At 42.6% G+C, this 14,359-nt stretch overlaps 1 long non-coding RNA gene across 9 annotated transcripts in view; it reads left to right on the top strand.

The window, feature by feature from the left end:
* The window catches only part of LOC104002302 (uncharacterized), a 70,933-nt gene that overhangs the window by 4,696 nt on the left and 51,878 nt on the right, over positions 1 to 14,359 (top strand). The window contains exons 3-4 of one of the 9 annotated variants that reach the window (XR_010159084.1): positions 6,754 to 7,421; positions 9,405 to 14,149. The exons of 6 other annotated variants lie outside the window; for them this stretch is intronic. This is a non-coding gene — a long non-coding RNA (uncharacterized LOC104002302). Of the gene's footprint in view, positions 1 to 5,929; positions 6,484 to 6,753; positions 14,150 to 14,359 lie in introns of those variants that run through there. 2 more of the 9 variants (XR_008539939.2, XR_674515.5) reach the window with 2 other exon arrangements.

Here is a 14,359-nt window from a genome sequence, read left to right as displayed (position 1 = left end):
CTGTAATCCATATGTACCACGTTTTCTCTTTTTTTCCTTTTTCTTTTTCTTTTTTTTTTTTTTTTTGAGACTGAGTCTGGCTCTGTTCCCCAGGCTGGAGTGCGGTGGTGCAATCTCAGCTTACTGCAACCTCCGCCTCCCAAATTCAAGCAATTCTTCTGCCTCAGCCTCCCAAGTAGCTGGGATTACAGGCGCCTGCCACCACGCCTGGCTAATTTTTGTATTTTTAGTAGAGACGGGGTTTCACCTTATTACTCAGGCTGGTCTGGAACTCCTGACCTCAAGTGACCCACCCACCTCGGTCTCCCAAAGTGCTGGGATTACAGGCATGAGCCACCGTGCCTGGCCTCACATTTTCTTTATTCATTCATTCACTGTTAGATGTTTGGGTTGATTCCATATCTTGGTTATTGTAAATAGTGCTGCAGTAAACATAGGAGGGCAGATACCACTTCAATGTAACTGATTTCATTTCCTTTGAATATATAGCCACTAGTGGGACTTCTGGCTCATACAGTAGTTCTATTTTTAATTTTTTGAGGAAAAAATTTTCAACAAAGGTGCCAAGAACACACACTGGGGAAAAGATAGTCTCTTAAATAAACGTTGCTGGGAAAATTGGAAAGTCACATGCAGAAGAATAAGACTAGACCCTGTCTCCACCATATACACAAATCAACTCAAAATGGATTAAAGACTGTCTTCTATAGCTGCTGTACTAATTTGTAATTCCACCAAAAATGTGCGAGTGTTGTCTTTTCTCCACATCCTTGCCAACAGTTGTTTTTTTTGTTTTGTTTTGTTTTGTTTTTTAAGACAGAGACAGAGTCTCACTGTGTCACTCAGGCTGGAGTGCAGTGGTGCAATCTTGGCTCATTGCAACCTCTGCTTCGTGGGTTTAAGCAATTCTCCTGCCTCAGCCTCCTGAGTAGCTGGGACTATAGGCATGTGCCACCATACCTGGCTAATTTTTGTATTTTTAGTAGAGTCGGGGTTTCACTATGTTGGCCAGGCTGGCCTTGAATTCCTGACCTCAAGTTATCCACCTGCCTCAGCCTCCCAAAGTGCTGGGATTACAGGCATGAGCCACTGCGCAGCCTGTCTGTTTGTTAATAGCCATTCTAACTAGAGTGAGATGATATCTCATTGTGATTTTGATTTGCATTTGCCTGATGATTAGGGATGTTGAGGATTTTTTCATGTAACTGTTGGCCAGGCTGGCCTTGAATTCCTGACCTCAAGTGATCCACCTGCCTCAGCCTCCCAAAGTGCTGGGATTACAGGCATGAGCCACCGCACAGCCTGTCTGTTTGTTAATAGCCATTCTAACTAGAGTGAGATGATATCTCATTGTGATTTTGATTTGCATTTGCCTGATGATTAGGGATGTTGAGCATTTTTTCATGTACCTGTTGGCCATTTGTATGTCTTCTTTTGAGAAATGCCTATTAAGGTCTTTTGCCCACTTTTAAATTAAGATAATTTGTTTTTCATTGTTGAATTAAGTTATTATATATTCTTCAGATATTAACTCCTTGTGAGATGTATAGTTTGCTTATATTTTCTTCCATTCTGTAGATTTTCTCTTCATTTTGTTACTTGTTTCCTTTTTAAGTACAAAAGCTTTTCAGTTTGATGTAATCCCATTGATCTATTTTTTGCTTTTGTTGTCTGTGCTTTGAGATCTCTTTTTAAAAACCCTTGCCCAACCCGGTGTTGCAAAGCATTTCCCTTATGTTTTCTTTTAGTAATTTCATAGTTTCAAGTTTTATATATAAGTCTTTAATCCATTTTGAGTTGATTTGTGTATATAGTGGAGACAGGGTCTAGTCTTAGTCTTCTGCATGTGACTTTCCAATTTTCCCAGCACCATTTATTGAAGAAACTGTCTTTTTCCCAGTGCATGTTCTTGGCACCTTTGTTGAAAAACAGTTGGCCATGGATGCATGAATTTATTTCTGGGTTCTTTATTCTCTTTCATTGGTCTCTGTGTTTGTGTTTATGCCAATACCATGCTGTTTTGGTTACTATAGCCTTGTAGTACATTTTGCAATCAAGTACTGTGATGCCTCAGCTTTGTTATTTTTGCTCAGGATTGATTTGCCTATTTGAGTCTTTTGTGGCTCCATATGAATTTAATGATTGTCTTTTTTTTTTTTTTTTTTTTTTTTTTTTTTTTTCGAGAAGGAGTTTTGCTCTTGTTGCCCTGGCTGGAGTGCAATGGCACAATCTCGGCTCACCGCAGCCTCTGCCTCCCAGGTTCAAGTGATTCTCCTGCCTCACCCTCCCTAGTAGCTGGGATTACAGGCATGCGCCATCATGCCTGGCTAATTTTGTATTTTTAGTAGAGACAGGGTTTCTCCATGTTGGTCAGGCTGGTCTCGAACTCCTGATCTCAGGTGATCCGCCCTCCTCTGCCTCCCAAAGTGCTGGAATTACAGAGTGAGCCACCGCGCCTGGCTGTCTTTTTTATTTCTGTGAAATATATTATAGGTATTTGATAGAGATTATATTTAGTTTGTAGATCACTTTGGGTAGTATGGGTGTTTTAACAATACTAATTCTCCCATGAACATGAAACGTCTTTCCATTCATTTGTGTCTTCTTCAATTTCTTTCATCAGGGTTTTATAGTTTTTCAGTTTAGAGATCTTTAACCTCCTTGGTTAAGTTTATTCTTTTTTTTTTTTTTTTTTTTGCAGCACACCGACATGGCACATGTATACATATGTAACAAACCTGCACATTGTGCACATGTACCCTAAAACTTAAAGTGTAATAATAATAAAAATTTTTTTTAAAAGTTTATTCTTAAGTATCTTATTTTTGTGTAGTTATTGTAAATGGAATTATCTTCCTGATTTCTTTTAGGAAAGGATTCTTTTTAAACAATATTTTGTCATTAAGAACACTGCCCCCCCCCCCCATAATAGATAATAATTTAATAGGGAATATGGAAAATGTGATTTGCTTTTGAACCATGTTTGAAAAAAGGTTTGCTAAGCAAATACCTGGAGTAAAGAAGATAATGCCAATCCTAAAGACATTCTTTCTTTAAAGTTGAGAGCCCTCTCATTCAGAATATCATCATCTAATTTCAGGTTATATGTCAGGTGTAGTCCTACTGCTTTCAAAGGCCTATGTCTGGATCTAGGATGAATTTTGCCATTCTTTAAAGAAAGACTAACTCGGTATTCGTGAGATGCACTCTAAGCTCCTTCCTGACCTCCCCCATTTCTCTTCAGCTCTCCTTGCTCTGTTTTGACCTATCACTTATCTTACCAGCCTGCACCAGTTTAGTATCCTAATCAGTTACTTCTCTGGCACTCTACTGACATGGCATGACACAGTCAAAATAGTTTGCTAGAAAACAAAATGTTTGCAATAAAAATGTCTTCAACATGACAAATAAGTCAAAAATTATTGTTTCCAACTGCTGGTTTTTTGTATGTTTAGTTATTCTGGTGGCCAGGGATTTGCTTTATTGCTTCTTTGGGCCTTTGAGAATTTTTTTGTGCACACACAGACACACACACACACATATATATATGTTTCTTAAGGAATCATATTGTACATACTGTTTCTTTCCACTAACACGGAATCTCACTCTGTCTGCCAGGCTGGAGTGCAGTGGCGCGATCTCAGCTCACTGCAACCTCGGCCTCCCGGGTTCAAGCGATTCTCCTGCCTCAGCCTCCCAAGTAGCTAGGCTTACAGGGGCGTGCCACTATGCCCAACTGATTTTTGTATTTTTAGTAGAGACAGGGTTTCACCATGTTGGCCAGGCTAGTCTTGAACTCCTGACCTCAGATCCACCCGCCTCGGCCTCCCAAATTGCTGGGATTATAGGCGTGAGCCACCACGCCTGGCCGCTGTTTACTACTTTTTAAATATTTGCAGGCTGGGCGTGGCAGCTCATGCCTGTAATCCCAGCACTTTGGGAGGCTGAGGCAGGTGGATCACGAGGTCGGGAGTTTCAGACCAGCCTGGCCAAAGTGGTGAAACCCTGTCTCTACTAAAAATACAAAAATTGGTGGCGGGTGCCTGTAATCCCAGCTACTTGGGAGGCTGAGGCAGAGAATCGCTTGAACCCGGGAGGCAGAGGTTGTAGTGAGCCAAGATGGCGCCACTGCATTCCAGCCTGGGCGACAGCGAGCCTTTGTCTCAAAAAATATATATATATATTTGCAATGGCTTGATAATATGAAACATTTACGTTGCTTCTTAATAATTATCTAAGAATTAATTTAGATTAAAAAGCACAAAAGTTTGAAACATACCTAAAATATTATGATAATCTGACAGTACTGCTTTAAAACTTTAAAGGTGGCAAAACAATCCATATGGAAAACAAGCAGCTGAGAATATTCCTTTTTGACCCATTTATCTTCAAATTGAATTTGTTGTCCTTTTTTTTTTTTTTTTTTTGAGATGGAGTCTTGCTCTGTCGCCCAGGCTGGAGTGCAGTGGCACGATTTTGGCGCACTGCAAGCTCGGCCTCCCGGGTTCACGCCACTCTCCTGCCTCAGCCTCCCGAGTAGCTGGGACTACAGGCACCCACCACCACGTAGAGATGGAGTTTCACCATGTTAGCTAGGATGGTCTCGATCTCCTGACCTCGTGATCCTTCCACCTTGGCCTCCCAAAGTGCTGGGATTACAGGCGTGAGCCACTGCACCCGGCCAAATTAAATTTGTTTTCAACCAGATTACCTGAGGCTCAATCTATGTCATCCTAATTCCCACTCTGGTCTGATATGGCTTGACTCCTGTTCCTTGTTTTTGCTAGCCCAGGGGGATAGTTTTGACCTGTGCTCTTTGTAACCTACATCATCGCTATTTAGGACCTTTTCTAGGAAGCATTCTTTCTAGAGATGGTCCTATGTATTTGCCAGACCTGTTTTCTTCCTTGACCCCTAGCTACTAAAAGTCCTAACCCTGAGTAGCTTCCCCACCTCCCTCTTTTCCTCCCTCCCTTCCCTCCTTTCTTCCTTCCATCTCTAGTAAAGTATTTTAGGCAAATGGGATGGGGAGTTCAATAATAACAATAATAAATTGATGATAGCCAAGATTTCTGGGATACTTACCATATGCCAAGCATTGCTCTAAGCACTTTAGATGTAGTAACACTCATTAATTCCTCACAAAAATGCTATAAACTAGGAACTGTTACAATCCCCATTTTACAGACATATACAGATACAGAGAGGTTAAGTAGCTTCCCCAAGGTCACATAATCAGTATTGTCTCGAGTCATCAGAAAGTAGTCATCATGGCCGGGCAAGTTGTCTCACGCCTGTAATCCCAGCACTTTGGGAGGCCAAGGCAGATGGATCACGAGGTCAGGAGTTTGAGACCAGCCTGGCCAACATAGTGAAACCCTGTCTCTACTAAAAATACAAAAATTAGCCAGATGTGGTGGCAGGCACCTGTAGTCCCAGATACTTGGGAGGCTGAGGCAGGAGAATGGCTTGAACCTGGGAGGGAAGGTTTACAGTGAGCTGAGACCGCACCATCACACTCCAGCCTTGGCAACAGAGCAAGACTGCCTGAAAAAAAAAAAAAAGAAAGTAGTCATCATTTAGTTTTCACCAAAAATACACAAGTAGAAATTGTCATTTTTAGCTATTAATACCATAGGAGACTAATCCATAGAATTTAAGGCCATCTTGACTTAGAAAAACCCTGTTTTGGGTTCCTTTTATGTTAGTAGAGCAAAACAACCATTATGAAAGCATGTGCCATGAAAGGTGCCTTTGAAACCAGAGATTCACCACAGAGAACTACCCCTTGCTTATCTGAATTTGGGGTAGTTATCAGTCTCTAGTCAGCTAAGTTGGGGACAAAGATGATGGGACATGGTTTTGTTAGCAGCTTATCTATTTATTTATTTATTTATTTTTTGAGATGGAGTTTCACTCTTTCACCCAGGCTGGAGTGAAGTGGCGCGATCTCGGCTCACTGCAACGTCCGCCCCCTCGGTGGGTTCAAGCAATTCTCCTGTGTCAGCCTCCAAAGCAGCTGGGATTACAGGCGCATGCCACCACACCAGGCTGATTTTTGTATGTTTAGTAGAGATGGGATTTCACCATGTTGGCCAGGCTAGTCTTGAACTTCTGACCTCAAGTGATCCACCCACCTCAGCCTCCCAAAGTGCTGGAATTACAGGTGTGAGTAACCACGCCCAGCCAACTAACAGCTTAATTTTAAGGTCACCTATTTCTAGGAAGTTCTGGGTGTCCTGGTCCCCATATTCCATGCTATAAGATCATTCAGTGTGAGAACCTGGACTTTATAGCCCTCACCCAAAGCAGCAGCAGATAGTTGGAATTATTGGACAGCTGCACATCAAGCCTGCTGTGATTCAGCTGAGGGGTGCATGCAGCGAAGGAGGCCTCTAACATCACAGTGACTGGCTTTGTGTATCCATCTGCCTGGGGATCCAGACCTGGGTGTTCTACCTGGACCTTCATACTGCTGCACTGGTGAGCAAGATGAGGCTTAAATAAAGCATACTATTCAATTTGTGGTGACCTCTGAGAACCCCAAATCTGCCATGAATCCCTGCACCACACAATACCTGTGACACCTGTGCCAACGTGAGGTCCAGTAGCTACCAAACCTACTTCTGAGCTGCATATTAGAGTGAAGCCTTCCTCCCTACCCTCCCTCTGTCTTACCTCTTGCACAAATCATGGGTTCAGATGTTATACCTATTATTGCACTCTGATAAGTTTTTTTTTTTTTTTTTGCAGTCATGGAATAAGGCCATACCCTGTGGGTAGGGTATAAAGATTTCCCTCTATATAGTAGGTGTTCTCATTATCAGTCATTCAAAGAAAAAGAGAATCCTCACCAGAAAATCTTGGAACATGGAACAGATGGAAGGTGGCACTTGTGGATATGCCTCTTTACATCTGAACTTGGAAGAGTTAAGAATTGTTGAAGGCCCTTCTCACTGATCAGGGGAAATAGCTTCTGTCACAGAGCTGCCTACTCCAGGAGAACCAAAAATGAAAGTAAACACTCATATTTTGTAAGTCTGTTCCTGAACTTCCGTCAATCAAGTTTAATCTAAATCAAGGATTCAAACTGAGAAGCATTTAAGGACCAAGAAAAAGTTAATTAGCCCAGTATAAGTCAACAAGAAATGGTAAGCAGTATGGAGGAAAAGAAGTGCCACACCCTTCTAGGCATCCAAATTCAAGCATTTACAGTGTACTTCATGAAGCAGTACCCTATACAGCACTAATAACAGCCCAAACTTGCTTGACATTTCTACATAATACATTATTCATTAATTCAGAAGAAAAATAGAATTCTTAAAACTCCTAACTTTATTTTTAATTAATATAAAGGTGGAACCAACAACAACAAAAAATTGTGTGGGAGTTAGAAAATAAGGACTAGGCGCCTGGGCGCGGTGGCTCACGCCTGTAATCCCAGCACTTTGGGAGGCCGCGGTGGGCAGAACACGAGGTCAGGAGATTGAGGCCATCCTGGCTAACACGGTGAAACCCCGTCTTTACTAAAAAATAGAAAAAATTAGCTGGGCGTGGTGGCGGGCGCCTGTAGTCGCAGCTACTCTGGAGGCTGAGGCAGGAGAATGGCGTGAACCTGGGAGGCGGAGCTTGCAGTGAGCCAAGATCGCGCCACTACACTCCAGCCTGGGCAACAGAGCGACACTCTGTCTCAAAAAAAAAAAAAAAAAAGGAAAAAAAGGACTAGGCAGGCAGATGTGGGGTGGGGCAAACAAAACATGGCAGCCAGCAGACCAGTCTATTTCAGCATAGTCTCTGCTGCAGTATTTAAGAAATAGGTAGAGCCAGCCAGGCGCGGTGGTTCACGCCTGTAATCCCAGCACTTTGGGAGGCCGAGGCGGGCGGATCACCTGAGGTCTGGAGTTCGAGACCAGCCTGACCAACATGGAGAAACCGCGTCTCTACTAAAAATACAAAATTAGCCAGGCGTGGTGGCACAGGCCTGTAATCCCAGCTACTTGGGAGGCTGAGGCAGGAGAATCACTTGAACCCAGAAGGCGGAGGTTGTGGTGAGCCCAGATCGTGCCATTGCACTCCATCCTGGGCAACAAGAGTGAAATTCCCCATCTCAAAAACAAAGAGATAGGTAGAGCCGGCCGTGGTGGCTCACACCTGTAATCCCAGAAGGCTGAGTTCGGTGGATCACTTGAGATCAAGGGTTTGAGACTAGCCTGGCCAACGTGGTGAAACCCCATCTCTGCTAAAAAAAAAAAAAAAATACAAAAATTAGTCGGGCATGGTGGCAGCCATCTGTAATCGCAGCTACTTGGGAGGCTGAGGCAGGAGAATCGCTTGAACCCCAGAGGCAGAGGTTGCAGTGAGTTGAGATCGCGTCACTGCAGTCCAACGACAGAGTAAGACTGTCGCAAAAAAAAAAAAAAAAAAAAAAGTAGAAAGCAGAACGCTTCTTCCCAGTGCCAAGGGTGATTTATGAAAGATCCCCAAGGAAAAGTTGAATATCAGAATGAGGGTCATTTTGGCAGTCCCATCCCTGTATGGAGACAGTCCTTTCGTTGTTACTTTTGGCAGATGAGGATTTGAGTTTAAGAGACCTGGTTGGGGGGGAGGGGGGAGGTATAGCTTTGGGAGATATACCTAATGCTAAATGACGAATTAATGGGTGCAGCACACCAGCATGGCACATGTATACATATGTAACCAACCTGCACATTGTGCACATGTACCCTAAAACTTAAAGTATAATAATAATAAAATAAAATAAAAAAGAGACCTGGTGGATTTCCGTACAACTTCATAATTTCCCCCTATCCAAGACCCATGGTTCCATTTTTGTCACCGTGGCCACAGTGGCTGAAATGGCTCACTTCATCTTTTGCACTAAACAGCCTTCAGCCCCACACTGCACCGCTAAATGGACAAGTTCTTTTTTCCCTAGTGTCTTAAATTCATGGCCTCAGTCTGAGGCCTTTAGTTTTATACTGCTTTGGGAGAGCCCTCTTTACAGTCTTAGAGATATACATATACCTCTTACTGTTTACCACCACTAATTTAATAGCAAGAAAGAAACTGGAAATCTTGTAGGAATACTCTCTGTTCCTTTTTTTGTTTTTTGAGACGACGTCTCACTCTTGTCACCAGGCTGGAGTGCAATGGCGCAATCTTGGGATCTTGGTTCACTGCAACCTCTGCCTCCCAGGTTCAAGTAATTCTCCTGCCTCAGCCTCCCCAGTAACTGGGATTATAGGTGCCTGCCAACACGCCTGGCTAATTTTTATATTTTTAGTAGAGACGAGGTTTCACCATGTTGGCCAGGCTGGTCTCGAACACCTGAACTCAGGTTATCTGCCTGCCTCGGCCTCCCAATGTGCTGGGATTACAAGTGTGAGCCACTGCGCCTGGCCAAGGAATACTCTTTGTTCTATGCTACCTACTAGGACAGCTAGTCTACTCAGTTACCCCAAAACCAAAAGGATAGTAACTCAACAAGCTCAGAATACACCATTCTGCTTGCAGCCATTGTTTTCACCACTACCCCATTTCCCCCTGCACACATAGCTCATTACCTTGTCACATGTACACTTACTATAGTCACAGCAGGAGCTAGAATCTGGAGATGTTACATGCCACACAAGAGGTCAGTGAGAAGCACAAAACCATACATTGCAAATGGGTAACATATCAGTGTAGCCATCCAAGCAGAGGATTAGGTATGGCCTTCATCTCATGTTCCCATTAGGCTCAGATGGGCTAGATAATGGGTTTTTGCTCCTGTTTCCAATTCAAAGATAGTCAACCTGGGAGCTTTCTAACTCTATCATAAGTATTTCATTTGTTTCACCAGTTACTCATTTGATCAACCCAGGGAAGACCATATCATGAATGAAACACAGCCCAAGTATGCTTTAACCATAACGTGGGAGTGCATAATTCAGGCTACCAAGACCATTTAACAGAATCCAGTGGAATGAGGGAAGTCTGGACTACAGGAGTTAGTGGGGGAATTCTCAGTCACTGCAACCATGCTTCTAAACAAAGGCCTTCACCAAGAACCTAGGGCAATCTTATTCCATCTGCCAGAACTTATAGGGATATCACTAAATTATGCTTAGTCAAAATTGGGTAATTTGTAGTTTATAAATACTATAAAACTGATATTTAAATCTAGGTCTACTTAATTCCTAGCTTCTGTTCTTAAGTGCTAGATTATTTTGATTCATTTATTTTGTTCAAAATCTTGACGTTATAGGAAAGGATGGGGATGAGGAGGATGATGAGGCAGGAAAATGCAGAACTGTTTCATAGTCCCAACGCTGAACCTTTGTACAGGCTGTTTCTTCTTCATATAAAGCACTTCTTGGCCAGGCGTGGTGGCTCACGCCTATAATCCCAGCTCTTTGAGAGGCTGAGGTGGGCGGGTCACTTGAGGTCAGGAGTTCGAGACAAGCATGGCCAACATGGTGAAACGCAATCTCTACTAAAAATACAAAAAAAATTAGCCAGATGTGGTAGTGTGCCTGTAGTCCCAGCTACTTGGGGGGCTGAGGCAGGAGAATCGTTTGAACCAGGGAGGCAGAGGTTGCAGTGAGCCGAGATCGTGCCACTGCACTCTAGCCTGGGTGACAGAGCGAGACTCCATCTCAAAAAAAAAAAAAATAAATTAAAAAAATAAAAAGCACTTCTTCCTTCCACTTGGTAAACTGTGTGCAGAATAACATGGAGATGGAGGAGAGGCAGGTAGATTAAGGGGGAGCAGTTTTAGTAATTCTATGATTCAGACCTCTTTTTAATTCAGCTTTCCTGCTAATTAATGTAAATTAGTAAGGTTTCTGCTGGGCGCAGTGGCTCATGCCTGTAATCCCAGCACTTTGGGAGGCCAAGGCGGGTGGATCACGAGGTCAAGAGATCGAGACCATGCTGGCTAACATGGTGAAACCCCGTCTTTACTAAAAATACAAAAAAAAAATTCGCCAGGCGTGGTGGCAGGCGCCTGTAGTCCCAGCTACTCAGGAGGCTGAGGCAGGAGAATGGCGTGAACCTGGGAGCCGGAGCTTGCAGTGAGCCGAGATCACACCTCTGCACTCCAGCCTGAGCGACATAGTGAGACCCCGTCTCAAAAAAAAAAAAAAAAATTAATAAGGTTTCATAATTATTATATTTACCAACCAGGTTCTTTCTACATAATTATTGTTTACCTTCTAATAAATTACTTACAAAGGCCACCTACAAATCCAAATTATATACAAAACGTTTCATTTCCTATTTCCTTCCCAGGGATGCATAATTATTTTGGAAAAATCAGTGGCAGCTGGGCACGGTGGCTCATGCCTGTAATCCCAGCACTCTGGGAGGCCAAGGCAGGCGGATCCATCTGAGGTCAGGAGTTCAAAACCAGCCTGGCCAACATAGTAAAACCCCATCCTTACTAAAAATACAAAAATTAGCTGGGCGTTGTGGTGCACGCCTATAGTCCCAGCTACTCAGGAGGCTGAGGCAGGAGAATCGCTTGAACCCAGGAGGCAGAGATCGCAGTGAGCTGAGATGGTGCCACTGCACTCCAGCCTGGGTGACAGAGCGAGACTGTCTCTTAGGGAAAAAAAAAAGAATCATTGGCTTGTAAGTTAAAATCTTTATCTTGCTCTACCTTCTCTGGAATACCTACATCTCTTATGTTTTTTTAACATTACATATTCACAAGCTTTACCAATTCATGGAAAGGATTCCTCTAGGATTTTGGTGGATCTCTTGAAGCACTAAGAACCTCAAGCAAAAATGTATGCAATCTTTGTACTTTAAAATTAAAGTATTTCAGCCAGGAGCAGTGGCTCATGCCTGTAGTCCCAGCGCTTTGGGAGGCCAAGGCAGGATGATTGCTTGAGCCTTGGAGTTTGAGACTAGTCTGGCCAACATAGCCAGACCCCGTTTCTTTAAAAGAAAAAAAAAAAAACAATTAGCTGCATGTGGTGGCACACATGTAGTATCAGCTTTGGGAGGCCCAGATGGGAAGATTGCTTGATCTCAGGAGGTTGAGGCTGCAATGAGCTATGATCATGCCACTGCACTCCAGCCTGGGTGATAGAGCAAGACCCTGTCTCAAAAAAAATTTTTTTAATAGATAAGCATTCAGGCATTCCAAACTCCTAATGTATTGTCTACTATTAAGAATGCATGCTGGCTGAGGCAGCAGTTCAAGACCAGCCTGGCCAACGTGATGAAACCCCATCTCTACTAAAATACAAAAATTAGCTGGGCTAGGTGGTGGGTACCTGTAATCCCAGCTACTCAGGAGGCTGAGGCAGGAGAATGTCTTGAACCCGGGAGGCAGAGATTGCAGTGAGCCGAGATCTCGCCACTGCATTCCAGCCTGGGCAACAGAGTAAGACTCCATCTCCAAAAAAAAAAAAAAAAAGAATCTGTGGAATTTAACATTCCTTTAAACTTAAAAAATAAGAAAAAATAAATTAAAAAAATTAGAAGAATGCATGCTGGGGTCTGCTCAGTGATTCACAAGGCAGGAAATCTCTTGAGCCAAGGAGTTTGAGACCAACCTGGGCAAAGTGGCAAGACCCTGTCTCTACAAAAAAATTAAAAATTAGCAGGGCATGGTGGCACACTTCTGTTGTCCTAGCTACTTGGGAGGCTGAGGCAGGAGAGTCATTTGGGCCTATGTGTTTGAGGTTACACTGAGCTTTGATCACACCACTGCGCTCCAGACTGGGCAACAGAGCAAGACCTTATCTCAAGAAAACAAACAAAAAAAGAATTCAGGGCTGGGGGCGGTAGCTCACACCTGTAATCCCAGCACCTTGGGAGGCCAAGGCAGGCAGATGACTTGAGGTTAGGAGTTTAAGACCAGCCTGGCCAACATAGTGAAACCCTCTCTGTACTAAAAATACAAAAATTAGCTGGGTGTGGTGGCAGGCGCCTTTAATCCCAGCTACTTCGGTGGCTGAGGAAGGAGAATCGCTTGAGCCCAGGAGGTAGAGGTTGCAGTGAGCCAAGATCGTGACACTACTCCAGCCTGGACGACAGAGCGAAACTCTGTCTGAAAAAAGTTGAGGTGGGAGGATCCCTTGAGGACAGGAGTTTAAGACCAGCCTGGGCAATGTAGCAAGACCTTGTCTCTTAAAAAAAAAAAAGAATGCAAAAGCCCTAGAACCTTTTCCTAGGAGAGAATGCTAGGAGGAAGGAGGGAAACAGTATATTTTAAGGTAAATAAGAAAGGCCTAATGCCCCGTGGATAGATTTTTCTATCTACATATTGGAGATAAGTTTAAATTTTGTGTTAGTGTTTGGGTATTACTTCCTGCCAACGTGAAAAGTTAACCTTTCTAAGACAATCTCTACTAAGAATTTGGACTTTTTCAAGATTTTTGCCTACTTCTTTCAAAGAGATTGCCAAACGATTTTAACTCACTAAAGAACATTTTTCACCTCTTGATTGTCCAGTACAAGTGTAGTACAGTTCTTTTTTTATCTATCCTCCCTTTGTTTTTATAGACTGGAAGTTATCCAGAAATAAGGCATTCAGAAATGGAGGCACACATAGATGAAGGCAAAGGCCATTCCTATGAAGGCAGGTCTGTAGGCAGCTGGTTATTTGTTTTTCTCAGCCTCACTTGGCATTCTACCTTCATCTGGAAAAAAATTTAAAAAGGAGGATACTTTATAGGTCCTGTCTCAAGTATCTGACTTCCCTGGGAAGCTTGATTCTCACATTCAAAATACATGGGGAGTTTGGTTCAGTTAAATTTTATCACACCAGAATTGTTGAAAAGCAATAAATTATTACTGTATAATTGGTGCCTGTTTGTTATCTTAGGTATTGTTATTTCTGTTTTTAACTTGTTTGGAAGACCATAGACCATAAACTTTTCTCAACGTTCGATGCAAAGCTCCAACCGAACTAGCAAAGAACATTTCCTCAAAGAAACGGAGTATTTTTTTCTGTAACAATTTAACTTTCTGTCTTTCATTCTTCAAAATGTATCACTATAAATTTCCTACAAAAAGAGCTATTTCTTGTCTCAGTATCATACAGATTGATTTGTATAGATGTATATGTATGGCTGTTAAATTATTTGTTGGTATAAAATGGTGAGTGTCAGTATAATAATGATGATAATAAATAGCGGCTAACATTTAAAGCACATACTCTGTTCCAGGCACTGTTGTAAGCATTTTACATCGAGTTGCTCAATCTAAAACCACTTTTATCTGGTTGTCTTTATTTATCTAGCAAAACTTTTAAGAATCTATGCTGCAATAAATTCCGCAACTCAGCCTTCATCTTCCCAACAAAAATAACTAGAATTCCAGTGTTTTCTCTTTATCAGTTTGTCTCCAGGAAGCCGTCAACATT

Source organism: Pan troglodytes, chromosome 1, assembly GCF_028858775.2.
Source record: "Pan troglodytes isolate AG18354 chromosome 1, NHGRI_mPanTro3-v2.0_pri, whole genome shotgun sequence".
In the NCBI taxonomy this organism is placed as follows: domain Eukaryota; kingdom Metazoa; phylum Chordata; class Mammalia; order Primates; family Hominidae; genus Pan; species Pan troglodytes.
The sequence above is the reverse complement of the archived record's forward strand: the minus strand, read 5'-3'. Positions and strand labels throughout refer to the sequence as shown.